At 49.3% G+C, this 12,998-nt stretch overlaps 1 protein-coding gene across 1 annotated transcript in view; it reads right to left on the bottom strand.

Annotated features, from left to right (window-relative positions):
- The window catches only part of LOC144753937 (E3 ubiquitin-protein ligase TRIM39-like), a 251,227-nt gene that overhangs the window by 171,364 nt on the left and 66,865 nt on the right, over positions 1-12,998 (bottom strand). The gene's annotated exons all lie outside the window — the stretch shown is intronic.

Raw genomic sequence — 12,998 nt, 5'->3', positions numbered from 1 at the left:
ACAGGGGAATACCAGGACGGGTTCCCTAAGCAAGCGCCTTGAGACCCCTGGGTGATTCGTGCGCTATATAAATCGAAATACATTTACATTTACATTTACATTATGCTATCTAGTCGTGATGAGATATTATGAGTATTATTGGGTATTTCAATGAAAATAAATATATACACTTCTTTGAGTTATATGTACATTACTTCATATTTGTGTTACTTACGTGCTACAGACAATTTGTGACCTACATTTGGTGATCGCCTTAGTTGCATCTTGTACTAGCAGGGGTATGATCTGTTGCAGCAATATTTTTTCATTCAAAATAGTTTTCAGAGAAACAGGGATGGCATATTGGGGATTGTGTTCTTTTCTATCCCCGTTGCTACCCTTGTAGTGGTCTATTGATATCATGAATTGGGAGGGGAAACAGTGTCTGAATGGTGAGGTTAATTAAATGTATGCATGTTGTTTACTATTAAGATGCAGAGTATACCTGTCTATACATCTGAATCATTGTGTGAAGTAATTGCTAAAGATATCTGATATGACTATTTAGTAAAAGGATAGCAAATAATTTATCGAGTGATAAAACCCTTAATATGTGTCGTGCCAAATACTGGCATTGATCAACCATTTCTCGACTCTTGCAGGAAATAAATCAAAAGTGAAAAAATGTATTACATTTTATCTAGGTTTGAATTTCTAATACTTTTTGTGGCATTTTACAGACTGTTTTAAACAGTTGAAATAGCTAAGAAAGAAGTGCATTTAGAGAGGCAGAGAGGGAGATAGTTTAAGATGCAGAAATAGAGACATATAACAGAAACAGAGAGATAGCCAGGTAGATAAATGAAGTGAGGTAGAGAGACGGAGAACGACAAAGACGGAGAAAGAGAGAGAAAGAGAGAGCAACACAGAGATTATACTTTTTTTGCACAAACATTAGATTGGCAGACAGACACAAAGACTAGCTGTAAGAAGACAAGGATGGGTAAAGACTTTGAAAATGAATATGCTACTTACCAGTATGCATCTGTTCTTGGCATGTAGGGCTGCTGACATTCATATCTATAGCATAGATCGCCGCCTAGTGTTGGGTCCGGATGATTGCACATTGTTGTCCTGGAAGAGTCTTCGAAGTATCACGAGATAGGTGGCTCCTCCCCTGGACTACAGTGCGCATGGGCATCGACTCCATCCCCAGATTGTTTTTAGCCATTGTGGCGAAGATGGAGTGTAACAGTGTGAGCGATGACCATGCTAAGAGTAAGTGTAAATTCTGCAGCCGCCACAGGCGCCGGGGAGGAGGGTGGGCGATATGAATGTCAGCAGCCCTACATGCCAAGAACAGATGCATACTGGTAAGTAGCATATTCAGTTCGAGGCATGTGGGCTGCTGAATTCATATCTATAGCATAGAATAAAAAGCAGTCCCTCCATTAACGGCGGCCGCCTGTGCCAGCTGCAGATGTTTGAAAAAGTGTCTTAAGAACAGCCTGCCCTACAGCTGCTTGCTGCTTGGAGTGCACATCTACACAGTAGTGTTTAGTAAATGTGTGTGGTGTAGACCATGTGGATGCTCTACAAATATCTTCCAAAGGGATGTTACCAAGGAAAGCCATGGAGGCCCCCAACTTGCGGGTGGAGTGGGCTCTGGGGGGGACCGTTAAAGTGCGCTTAGCCTTGTGATAGCAAATCTGAATACACTTAACGATCCACCTGGCTATACCTGCTTTGGAAATGGGGTTGCCTTTGTGCTGGGCTGAAAAGGCAACAAAGAGTTGTTGTGTCTTCCTAAAATCTTTTGTCCTATCGATGTAGTACATCAAAGCTCGTTTGACATCAAGAGTGTGGAGCATTTTTTCGGCAACTGTCTCTGGGTTTGAAAGAACGCGGGCAGTTCAATGGTCTGATTGACATGGAACTGCGAAACCACTTTAGGAAGAAATTTAGGGTCAGTGCGCAGCACCACCCTGTTGGAGTGAATTTGAATGAATGGCTCTTGTACAGTGAGCGCCTGTAGCTCACTAACACGTCGCAGAGACGTAATGGCTATGAGAAAAGCCACTTTCCATGTTAAGAACTGAATCTCACATGAATGTAGAGGCTCAAAAGGTGGGCCCATCAGCCTGGTGAGGACCACATTGAGGTTCCATACAGGAGCCGGCGGGGTCCTCGGAGGGATGACTCGTTTCAGTCCTTCTAGGAAGGCTTTAATGGCAGGCACTCTGAACGGAGAGATGCTGCCTGTTTTGGAGATAAGCCGCTATGGCGGATAAGTGTATCCGAATGGAAGCATATGCTAGATTACATTTGTAAAGATGTAACAAATAACAGATGATGTTGGGAGTGGATGCATCTAGCGGGTTGATGTTGTGTTCTGCACAGTAAATGACAAACCGCTTCCATTTTGCTGCATAGCAAGCTCTGGTGGTGGGCTTTCTTGCCTCCCGTATGATATCCATGCAGTCAGGAGGCAAGTTAAGGTAGCCAAACTCTAGGACCTCAGGAGCCAGATCGCCAGGTTGAGCTGTTGCGGATCTGGGTGCTGAATGTCGCCATGGCTCTGCGTCAAAAGCCTGGGTGTGAGGTGCAGCCTTTGATGCGGTACCACGGAGAGTTCTAGAAACCTGGTGTACCATGGTTGGCGTGCCCACGTTGGAGCAACCAGGATGAGTGTCATCGAGTGTTGCTTTAGCTTTCGTGCCACCAGCGGTATGAGAGGTGCTGGGGGAAAAGCGTACGCAAATCTGCCTGACCAGTTCATCCATATCGCATTGCCCTGCGACTGTGGGTGAGGGAACCTGGCGGGAAAGCTTTGGCATTTTGCGTTTTCCCTTGTGGCAAACAGGTCTATCTCTGGATGACCCCACTGCTGGAAGTACGGGTGGAGTACTGATGGATGTATCTCCCACTCATGCATTTGGTGGCTGTACCTGCTGAGCAGATCCGCCATCTGATTGTCCTTGCCCGGGAGGTGTTCCGCCATGAGGAAGATGTTCCTCTGAATGGCCCATTTCCACATGCTCTGAGCCAGATGAGACAACTGTGGAGAGTGTGTACCTCCCTGCTTTTGAATGTAGTACATGGCCGTCATGTTGTCCGCCCGGATCAACACGACCTTGTTGCACAGATGTACTTTGAATGCCTTCATCGCCATGAAGATTGCCATCAGTTCTAGGTAGTTGATGTGCATCTTCTTCTGCTGCGTTGTCCATAGACCCTGCACCGTGTAGTGGAGTACATGAGCTCCCCAACCCTGGAGAGATGCGTCCGTCGTCAGGATAATCTGTGGCACAGGCTCCTGGAACGGTCAGCCCTTGCAAAGGTTGTGTGGATTTCACCAATGCAGAGAATTGTATGCCCGACCGGTCACCAACACTAGGTCGTTCAACTGTCCTTGAGCCTGAGTCCACTGATGAACCAAGCATTCTTGAAGCGGACGCATATGTAGCCTCGCGTGCGGGACTATGAAGATGCAGGAGGCCATCATGCCTATCAACTGCATGAACACTCTTGCTGGAAGCGAGTGTTGCGGTCTGAACTTCTGGATCAGCGACTGAATGCTGTCGATCCTCACTGAATTTGGCTGAGCCGTGGCTGCCAGAGTATCTATTGTCGCGCCCAGATACTGCCGCACATGGGCTGGCTGAAGGTGCGACTTCGGATAATTCAGTGAGAAGCCCAGATTGTGAAGAAGGTGAATGGTGTGGGACATGTTGGCGGCGCACTGCTGGGCCGACTTTGCTTGGACAAGCCAGTCGTCCAGATAGGGGTAAACGTGAATGTTTTGCCTCCTGAGGTGCGCAGCCACTGTCGCCAGACATTTTGTGAACACCCTGGGCGCTGTGGTCACCCCGAAAGGGAGGACCTTGAATTGATAATGCCGGTTCTGAATGGTGAATCTGAGATATTTTCTGTGTGATGGGTGTAGTGGAATGTGAAAATATGCATCCTTGAGATCCAAGGTTGCGAGGAAGTCTCCCTGATTGAGCAACGGAAGAACCTGCTGCAGCGTCAGCATGTGAAAGTGTTCTGAGAGAATAAACTGGTTTAGGGGTCTGAGGTCCAGTATGGGTCTGAGGGACCCGTCCTTCTTTGGGATTAAGAAGTACAGGGAGTACACTCCTGTGCCTTCTTCCTCCACCAGCACGAGCTCGATTGCGCCTTATTGCAGCATGACAAGTACCTCCTGCTGCAATAAGTGCAAATGCTCTGTGGACATAGGACTGTGTTTTGGTGGCATGTTGGGTGGAGTGGATGTTAGCTCCAGACAATTACCGAACTGGATAAGTTTCCTGACCCGCCTGTCTGTGATGATGGATTTCCAGACTGGCAGGAACTGTTGGAGTCTCCCCCCGACAGGTGTGGTATGGTCGGGGGGCCGTGACAGGGCGTCACTGTTTGTTGGTGGCGGAGGAACGGGAGTTGTTGTTTCCACGGCCTCTGCCCTTGGTACTGTTGCCCCGATAGCCTCCTCTATTCTGCTTGGTGTAAGAGGATTGCGGCCCACCTTTAGTGTATTGCGTTTGCTGGGACATCTGGCCTCTGGAAACACCTCTATTGCCTGAGCGACGAAAAGTACCTCCACTAAACTGTTGGGACTGGAGAGCTCCCATGGACTTTGCAGTCCCGGTATCCTTCTTTATTTTTTCCAGGGTGGTATCCACCTCAGGACCAAATAATCTGTCAGGGTTTACCGGCTGATTGAGGATGGTAGTCTGTATCTCCGGCTTGAACCCGGAGATTCTGAGCCATGCCTGACGTCTCAACATCACACTGGTGTTAATTGCCCTGGCTGCGGTGTCTGCCACGTCCAGTGCACATTTAATTGAAGCGTTGGAGATGAGCTTCCCTTCCTGAATAAGCATCTCCGCTGCCTCTTTATACTGATCTGGTAGATGTTGTAACAGGGTCTCTAGTGTGTCATAGTGTGCCCTGTCATATGTTAATGTTATGTTATGTTAATTTTATTTTTATAGCGCGCTGATGCCCCAGCAAAGGGGCGTCCAGGCGCTCAGACAGGTACTATAACATAACACGCAGAGAATAAAAGGAAGCGGCTACTCGGAAACAGGAAACAAAAACGTTTTGATAGTACGCCTGAAGATGGACAGGTCATTCAGAGCTCGGATGTGCACTGGGAGCGAATTCCATAGTCCCGCGGCAAGCACCCGATAAGAGCGGCCACCCATTCTACTGAGTTTAAAACGGGGGCAGACCGCCAAATGCAGAGCCTCTGATCTTAAGGATCTCGGAGGAATGTAAGGAGTGAGCAGGTTAACAAGAGCCGGCGGTGAGGAAAGTTTCATGATTTTGAAAGCCAGACAGAGCGCTTTAAACTTAATCCTCTGTCTGACCGGTAACCAATGAAGAGCAGAGATAGTACCGGAGACAGAGCAATGTCTGGGAAGACCAACAATGGCCCGCGCCGCGGCGTTTTGTACCCTCTGAAGCCTAGATGCCTCAGCCTGGTTAACCCCTAACATCAGCGCACTTCCATAGTCCAGCCGAGATAAAACCGAGGCTTGGACTACGAGCTGCCGAGTGGGAGGGTCGAAGTATTTAAGAACCGGCCTTATGCCTCGCAAAATGCCATAACATGTGGCTGCAACCTTCTTCGTATGCCCTGTGAAGGTGAGCGCAGGATCCAGCCAAATCCCTACGTTTTTCACTTCTGTTGCTGGAATAGGAGTGACGCCCAGTTCTGGAGGCCACCACTGGTCTCCCCATAGCTCAGCATGTTTCCCTAAGACCATCACTTCAGTTTTAGTGGCATTCAATTGTAAACAATTGGTACGTAGCCAATTGGCTACTGCCACAAGTCCAGCTTGGAATCTGGGAGCCTCCACTTCCGGGTCTCCACTCAGTGTCACCGCTAGCTGCGTGTCGTCAGCATATGAGGTCATCGTCAAACCCCACTGTTTGACGACTGCCGCTAGCGGTTTCACATATAAGTTGAACAGAGTGGGACTCAACGAGGAGCCCTGTGGGACTCCCAGATCCAAGGGGTGAATGGTGGACTGGCATGGTGGTATAGCCACTTTAAAGGTTCGATCTGAGAGGAAAGATCGAAACCACTGAAGAGCGGTTCCCGCTACTCCGGCTTCCTCAAGGCGCTGAATCAGCATGCAATGGGACACCGTATCGAAGGCAGCGCTCAGATCTAATAATAGGAGCGCTGCCGTACGTCCGGAGTCAAGCACCAGGCGTAAATGATCGATAATATGGAGCAAAGCTGTCTCGGTACTGTGTCCTGGTCGGAAGCCATTTTGGCTAGAGTCCAGTATCTGATTGCGGGCAAGGTGATCAGATAAAATGGAGTTGACGTGGGCTTCGGTGACTTTAGCAGTCCAAGGCAAAAGAGATATAGGGCGGTAGTTCTCAGGCAGGAGGGGGTCTAAATTTGCCTTTTTCAAGACTGGGGTAACAACCGCCTGCTTCCATGAGGAAGGGACTGTCCCAGTTGATAGTGACAAGTTGATAAGAGTAAGTATCGGAACTCGACACAGCGGGGAAAGCGTACTGATGAGGGCTGGCTTCAGCGGATCCAGAGGAGAACCTGATTTGACCCTGAGGCTAAGTTTGTTAAAAGCCTCGGTAGACAGATCAGGAAGGAAGGTCAAAGTCTCATAACCCAAAGAAATAGGGTCAACTAACACTGGATCCAGCCGACACAGGTCAAACCCCCGGTATATATTCTGCACTTTCTCCAAGAAAAAAACTGCCAAGTTCTCGCAGTGGGAATCGGTGCAAATCTCTACCGAAGTGGCTCTCTTATTCATAAGGTCTTTTAAGACCTTGAATATTAATTTGGAGGGATTGGTGCTGGCTTGAAATTCCTGGGCGTAAAATGCGGCCCGAGTTCTGCATATTGCTCTGTGATAAGCCTTAAGTTTGGCAAAATATAAGGTTTTCAAAGCCGGATCGTAAGATCTCCTCCAATCCCTTTCCGCTTTCCGGCAGGTTTTTTTAAGCTCGGCAAGGGAGTCATTATACCACGGGCTTGGTACCTTAGAATAACCTTTCAACCAGCGCAAGGGTATAAGGGAATCAAGAGCGTCTGAAATCCATGTGTAAAACCGTTGGTAGCCATGATCCACATTCAGAAAAGAGCTCAAGGGATTCTGCTCCAGTAACCTATAGAACTCCTCTAGTTTGAGCTTGTGCCAGTGCCTTTTAAGAATTAGTCTATCCACAGATTTAAATGGCTTATCGTGAATAAGACAAGAGACTTCCACCAGCGAATGATCAGTCCATCCTACCGACATCGGGTCAGACACCTTCACCCTCTCAAGCGTGGTAAAAAAAGGATCGAGAATATGTCCTCCAGTGTGGGTGGGAAGTGTCACTAGCTGGACCAGTTGGAGTGCTTCCAGATCCGCGAGTAAGGTGTTGATGGCTATGGATGACCTATTATCAAAATGAATATTAAGGTCACCCATGATGTTGAAATTAGCACACCCGGGCGCTAAAGAACTTACAGTATCGGCAAGAGCGGATTTGAAGACTGTATCATTGCCTGGTGGGCGATAAATAAGAATGCCACTAAAAGTAAAATGATGGCTAAAAGCTACTTTAAAAAGGGCACTTTCACAAGCAGGCAGCTTAAGTGCTTTCCATTCAGCAGGAAAGCAAGATTTTACCGCCATGGCAATACCACCTCCTCTCGTGGTCCGATTCAGAGTAAAAATCGTATATTCTGAAGGAAAGGTAAGGTTCAAGATGGCGACATCCGAGTCCTGGAGCCAGGTTTCGGTAAGGAAAAAAAGATCAGGGCCTTCTTTTTCAATGAGGTCATGTAAAAACTGGTGATGTTTGACCAGCGACCTCACGTTCAAATTCCAAATCCGGAGCCCGCGGTCCGAGGTAAGATTACGCTTGGGCGGGGTGATAGCTTCCAAAGAGCGGATTTTAGTTGGTCTAGCTAAGGACCAACCATTACATGCACAGGTGTATGGGCCAATTAAAGGGTCCACAGGATCACATAAGCAGACCTTAGCCCTATTCCCAATGGTTAGCAAATCTGCCCGATTGTAATGGAGCAGTAATGGAGCCTGCATGATAATATAGCAGCCAATGAACAGAGCCCTACCGCGTCTCGCGCTTCCTCGTCGCTGACGGGCGCAGACGGGCAGGACTCTGGCACGACTCCGGCTAAGCGAGGGCGACCCACCTGCGCGTCCCGCTGCGCGGGAGAGGGAAGCTTTAAATAGGCGATCCAAGCCCAGCGCGAGCGCGAGGACGCTCCAAGATGGCGCCCGTCGATGGAATTAGGAGCCCAAAGCAAAATGGCACCTACACAGGGCCCCCCCCGGGACCCGGACTCGCCAAAACGGCGATGTAATAGCCTTTTATATGCGGTAAGTGGGAGGGGAACGAAGCCCAGCCTGACCCCGCTTAAAAACAGGGGAGAAATGAAATAATAACGAAAAACAAATACCAAATGAGGGCGAGTTAAAATATACCAGCGCCGGCAGCAGCGCGAGCACAGCAGTGCCAGTACCTGTCAAGGCAGCAATGAAGGATGATCCGCCTTAAATAGGCGATCCAAGCCCAGCGCAAGCGCGAGGACGCTCCAAGATGGCGCCCGTCAATGGAATTAGGAGCCCAAAGCAGAATGGCGCCTACACAGGGCCACCCCCGGGACCCGGACTCGCCAAAACGGCGATGTAATAACCAAATGAGGGCGAGTTAAAATATACCAGCGCCGGCAGCAGCGCGAGCACAGCAGTGCCAGTACCAAGAGTGCCTGAGTGTTTGAGATACGCCAGATAGTGGCCGCTTGAGCCGCCACCCTCTTCCCTGATGCCTCCAGCACTTTGGATTCTTGGTCAGGGGGAGGAGCATCACCAGTGGTTTGCGAATTCGCCCTCTTCCGGGCATTAGAAACGACCAGAGAGTCCAATGGCAACTGGCCCTTGATGTAGGTGGGGTCGCCAGGTGCCGGTCTATATTTCTTTTCAATCCTAGGGTTGATCACCCTTGCGCGTGTGGGTTCTTTAAAAATGTCTGCAGCATGTTTCAGAACCCCTTTCAGCATTGGGAGAGTCTTGACAGTCTTTTCTGCTGTCGAAAAGGTACCAAAGAGGAAGTCCACCTCAACAGGGTCAGCATGCAGCTGGACGTCGTGGTTTTTAGCCGCCCTCTCAATTAGAGCATTAAATGCCGCAGAATCCTCTGTAGGAGAGGTTTTGACATTGTACACCTGAGGGTCCTGGGCAGTTTGCTGAGCCCCTGGGTCTCCTGCATCTGCCCATGAGTCCTGGTGATCCTCAGGATCCGTGTTGACAGGAAAGTTATATTCCTCGTCCTCACCCTCCCCAGCCTCCACATCCGAATAAGTGGGTGAGGGTGTAGCAACTCTTGGAGTCCGTGGAGCAAGTGGCTCAACCAGAGCCGGGGAATCCGTGGCAGGCTTTTTGCGCTTCAAAGGAATCGTGTAGGACTCCAAAGGCTGTGTAGCCGTGATCTTTCTCTTGTAAAGGGTAAGTCTTCCAGTGTCGGCGTCGATAAAATGTTCCGACTGCTCCTCCACCAAGGGTTGTCGATGCTTCAAGCTCCCAAGCGGTTGAGAAGGCTTCGAGCCTGCAGACCCTTGCACTGGCGCTTCGGTGACCGACCGTGGTGCGAAGGCCTTCGGTGCCACCTTTGGCGGCAACGTAAACAGGATTGGCGTCGAAGACTTTGGCGTTTTGGCAGCTGGCTTCGGGGTGGAAGCATCCTTTGGATCGCCCGCAGAAGCCTTGTTCCTGATGCGTTGCAGTGAGTCCGATACCTGCTTCGTAAAGGAAGCGGACGGTTTCGTCGACCCGACAGACGTCCTCGGTCCACCAGCGTGTGAAGACTCGAGCGTCGATGTCTTGGTCTTCTCCGGCCTAGGCACAGGATCAGCCTTTTTAGGGGCGCCTTGCCCTCCTTCCGTGTCGACGGCCTTCGGCGCCGAGGTTTTCGGGTCGGCGGCCTTGACTACTGGTTTTGGGGCCCCCGTCTTCGGCTCGACGCCTCTGTTCGACTTTGGCTCGACGCCCTTGACCGACTTCGGCTCGACGCCTTTGGTCGACTTCACTGGGTCGACAGCCTTCTTTGTCTTCGGCTGCCCCGACATACCGGAAGACGAGGGTGCGGCCAGAGGGACCGACGTCTTCTGTTTCGACGGCGTCTCCATCACTTTCGTTTTCGTCGACACCAATGGTTTCACTTTCGGTTTCGGTTTGTCTAACGGCGGCTCCGCAGAAGTGTCTGTAGCCGGGCCCGTAGGCGAGGCCGTGGATCTTGGTGTAAGGTCTTGGGTAAGGCCGTGTGGCGATCCCTCGACCTGAGCCTTAGTGAGTGTTTGAACGGGGCATAGCTCTTCCTCTGAGCTATCTTCCATGGCCCCATAGGCCTCATTGTCGTCGCCTACCTCGTCGACGACTTCTTCTGCATCGAGCACTTCAACATCCGCGTCGTAGTCGTAGTCGATCTCCTCCGCTGGAGGTGAAATCTGCATATGAACTTCTTGTTCGTCTGCTTCTTCTCTCTCGAAGATGTCCACCGGTGCCAGGGCCGACTGCTGGGCCTCCAGGCGCGCCACGCGCCGAAGTCGAATCATCTTCTTCGATCGAAACCGGGAACAAGCCATGCAGTTGGCTTCATCGTGGTCCGGCGACAGGCACTTGTTGCACACCGGGTGGACGTCGATGTGGGGATACTTCGATCCACACACGGGACATTTCTTGAACGGGCTCCGTTCCATGATGTCCGACTCGGGAACTGAGCCGGAACAGAGCTGGGCACCGAACGCAAGACAATACCTATGCTATAGGAAAAGGCCTTCAGGCCTTAAGAAAAGTCTATTTCGATTCCGAACTGGAGATAACGAATATACATCCGAACCCAATGGCGGAAAAAAACAATCTGGGGATGGAGTCGATGCCCATGCGCACTGTAGTCCAGGGGAGGAGCCACCTATCTCGTGATACTTAGAAGACTCTTCCAGGACAACAATGTGCAATCATCCGGACCCAACACTAGGCGGCGATCTATGCTATAGATATGAATTCAGCAGCCCACATGCTCAAACGCAATTTTATCACAGTGGCAGACAAGGAGTTCTTTTTCACTAACAACAGCAATCTATGTTGTCTTGTCCTGCTTGGCCTCTGTGCAGGCTTTGACAAAGGCAACTGTAGTGCCCCGCTCAGCATACATGCACTCTAAATTAGATCAAGTGTGTCTTCCTGCAGTGGATTAGTGTAAGGAGCTCCTTTCAATGTGATCCCCTCCCACCTAAGATGCTGCACCCCCCAAAGCTCGCCCGTGTCAACATTCATTTTTATTTACACTTGGACCCTCTGGAAATCATATAGGTAGCCAATGTCAGCATCCACAAGGGCCCTGCTGATACCCAGCTTAACCTACAGGTCTTCATGAACCACAACACTGATGCATTACCATCAATGTCCAGATGACCTCTCGTCAGGTTGGAATTTCTGCTCATGGCCAGGGCTAACGGCATGAATGAATGAGGTTTTGTAGAGCATGAACTGCTGCTCTGACACCAAGGAGTCCTGGTGATGCAGACACAGGATAGAATAGGCAGTAGGAGATTTTCAGTCGCGTGGAAAAGGTACGTTTAATTAGGGCAGGATGTATGTATGAGAGGAGGCAATTCCAAAGTTTAGTAGCGAAGTAGGCAAAGGAGTGATCTCAAGCCAGAAGAGGGCAGAGTCAACGACCCCCGACTTGAAAAGGCGTCCTAAGAGGATGGGATTGGAGACAATATCAAAAGGTGGCAGACAGGTCAACTAAGATAATAATAATTGAGAATGGATCAAAAATGTTAAGATACTGCCAATAGAGCAGAGTCTGTACTGTAAAGTAGCCTGGGCACAGCTTGCAGTTGTTAAGTGGGAAGTTGGATTCCAGAATATGGAGAGTTCTGTAGTGACACAACTTTTCAGGATCTTATGTGCTAATGGAAGTAAAGAAATAGGCTTGAAATGTGAGACGGCAGTGGGGTCATCAGAGGATTTCTTTAACAGTGCTGCACTCTTAGCTTGTTTCCATTGCATGGGGGAACAAGGTAGAACTGAGAGAAGAGTTCAGGAGTTGTCAAAGGTAGGGAGAGATCAAATTACTGGCTAGTTTGAGAACGTGTGGTGGGAAAGGGTCATCTGGGGACCCAGAGTAGCAGGGGGCAATCAACACAGATGTTGCCACAACAGAAATGGTGGAGAGGTCACAGAGAGATGGATCTGGCTTAGGACCGGATGATGAAAGAAAATACAGTTTGTCAAGAGAAGGCTGTGGGGTGATGTTGGAGTAGATATGATCTTACTGTAAATTTTTAGCCTCAAGGTTATAGTCATTTCTCCAGAAGCATTCTGGCTTTTTGTATTTCTTTTTTAACTCTCCCAAGGCTTCAGATTACTAGTGGGCGAAGAAGAACTGTGGGGCGAGTTGCTGTTTTTTAAACGGGCTATAAACTCTAGAGCAGAGGATAGCCAATTGTTTAAAATTATCACATTGTCAGATATAATACCTGTGGAGGAAGGGGAGTTAGTAGTAAGAACGTTTGTAAAGTTGACCGAGCTAACCTTTGACAAGAATCTGGATAGCTTCTTGGGTAAGTAGACAGTTGTAGGTTCGGGAATGCTTTGCAGAAATTAAACTGGGCAACTAAGCACCTCAAACAACAATATCAGCTGCAGGGCCCGAGGCAAAGGCTGCCTAGCACCAATTGTCCCTGCTTCACAATGAAAGCCCTTCGTACTGATATCAGACTTTGAAACTACTGTACAGGTACCAGTTTTGTCACATCGCGAAGGTTACAGAAACCCACTGTTTACATCCTCGAGATCCAACGAATAGCTTAAACAACATCCTACCTGCACAAATGAGCTTACCAAAGGGCTGTGAAACATGATAGCACATACTATCTCCAAAGAACTGCTTTGTTTCCATGTGTCACATTCAAGACATGCACAGTCTACAAGAAGGTCAATTTAGCACAACAGGCACTA

The sequence above is a fragment of the Lissotriton helveticus genome, chromosome 5_1 (genome assembly GCF_964261635.1).
Source record: "Lissotriton helveticus chromosome 5_1, aLisHel1.1, whole genome shotgun sequence".
Lineage (NCBI taxonomy): Eukaryota > Metazoa > Chordata > Amphibia > Caudata > Salamandridae > Lissotriton > Lissotriton helveticus.
Note: the sequence above shows the minus strand (reverse complement) of the source record. Positions and strands in the feature narration are given on the sequence as shown.